Genomic DNA, 2,180 nt, shown 5'->3' on the forward strand with positions numbered 1-2,180 from the left:
TTTGTTGTTTTTTTTTTTTTTTTTTTTTTTTTTTTTTGGGACAGGGTTTTACTGTGTAGTTCAGGCTGGCCTTGAACTCACTCTGTAGCTTAGCGTGGCATTGAACTTGCAGTGATGTATTCCCTCAGCTTCCTGAGGGTTGGGATTACAGGTGTACAACACCATGCTTGGTGTCAAGTATACTTTTAAGGTCATTGTGATTTGGGATCTAAAGTACTTGATCTTTTTGAGCACAGACAAAGTTGATTGACCTGGCTTATTCATAGGTGGGTCATAGATCCATTACTTCAGATCCATTACTCGGGAGGCTGAGGCAGGAGGATTGTTGCGAGTTTAAGACCAGCCTGGGCTACAAAGTGAACTCAAGGCCAGGCTGAACTGCATAGTGAGACCCTGTCTCAAAAAGAGAGAGAGAAAAAAACTGAGATAGCTGAGCATGTCCAAGCTGGGAGAAAGAAGACCCTGGCTCAGTTTCTTTAGAAATTTTACTAATGTTTGAGCCTGGGTATGGTGGCACATGCCTGTAATCCTAGTACTTGGGAGGCTGAGGCAGGGGGATTGCCAGGAGTTCAAGGCCAGCCTGGGCTACATGGTGAGTTTGAGACCAGTCTGAATTACAAAGCAAGACCCTGTCTCAAAAATAGTTTTTTTTGTTTTGTTTTGTTTTTGGCATCAGGAATTGAACTCAGGACCTTGCACTTGCCAGGCAGGCACTTGTGCCACTGAGCCATATCCCAGGCTCCCCACCCCCAATTTTTTTACTAATGTTTGAAACATGTAAAAAAATTCAATGTTTACTGATCACTCCATAAATAATTCCTATTTGGCTTTGAATGTAGCCACTTTATTTGCCAACTGGAACACAGTTATCATTTTTCCCTGAATTGGAAGATGAAGTTCATTGAGCAGGTTGAAAATGTCATACAAGTAAGCAAATATTGAGACCTATTTTGTATCATTGAAGTATGTTGCTAGGAGTAACTCTTTCTTTTTTTCTTTTGGTACTGGGAATTGAACTCACAACCTCAGGCTTGCTGGGCAGGTGCTGTGCCGCTGAGCTACACCGTTGGTCCTTTGACTGTCTTTCTAAAAGAAATTTCTAGCTGGGCATGGTGGTGCACACCTGTAATCCCAGCACTTAGAAGGCTGGGGAAGGAGGATCACTGGGAGTTCAAACTAGCCTGGGTGGGCCGGGGATTTAGGTTAGCATCACGGCACCTGCCCGAACTAGCCTGGGCTACAAAGTGAGTTCAAGGCCAGCCTGAACTACATAGCAAGACCCTGTCTCAAAAAAAAAAAAAAAAAAAGAAAAAGAAAAGAAACTTCAGGAGTGGCTCTCATAACTAAAAACTCTGGCTAGTGATCTACCTTTAGAAAACTGTTTTGTGACTATGTACAAGAGATGTGTGTGCTCTGTGTCCTTCTCCTCTCATGTCTGTTCAAACAGCTAAGGGCATGTACTTCAGTGAGGTTGGTAATTTTAATCACATCCTGTAAAATGTCCAGCTAAGTCCCACTTTTTTGGATACCCATCATTTCTCTGCAGATGACATAGTCCATAATCACACGTTCAGAAACTTTTTTGGCCCAAGTAGTGAAAGCAGAAAGCTGTTCAATCATGGCATCTGCTCTGCCTGTGCGTATGTTGACACAGAATGACCGGTTCAATTTTCCTGGTATGTGATCGTTCAAAGGCCTGAACAGTTCTGCTGCTGTGGTGTTGGTTGGCAACAAAAGGTATATAACATATCTTTGTGCACATCCTCCTGAAAAATCTATCACACAGAAGCACATTGTGGCCTTGTTGACATCAGTAGACTGACCAACCTGGATTGTGTACCACCGTGACTCCTTGTTATGGCTTATGTCTAGAAGTCCCCCCAAAGCCTCATGCAGTGATGGAGGAGGGCTTTTTTTGGAGGTGGCTGAATCTAGAGGGTGTGACTGATTCATAGTGCAATTCTGGGATAAAGGGTGCTGGGATTAAGGGTGGGTGATTGCTGGATCAGTCCACGGATTGGATTGGCACCACCCTAAACCTGGTAGACTGGAGACAATACAAGGAACATAAAGAGGCTCATCTAGAACTGTGTGTAGTGGCAGCATGCCTGTAATCCCAGCACTCTGGAGGCTGAGGCAGGAGGATCATTGTGAGTTTGAGGCCAGCCTGGGCTACAAAG

This window comes from Chinchilla lanigera, unplaced genomic scaffold (assembly GCF_000276665.1).
Source record: "Chinchilla lanigera isolate Chin_1 unplaced genomic scaffold, ChiLan1.0 scaffold00036, whole genome shotgun sequence".
Taxonomy (NCBI): Eukaryota; Metazoa; Chordata; class Mammalia; order Rodentia; family Chinchillidae; genus Chinchilla; species Chinchilla lanigera.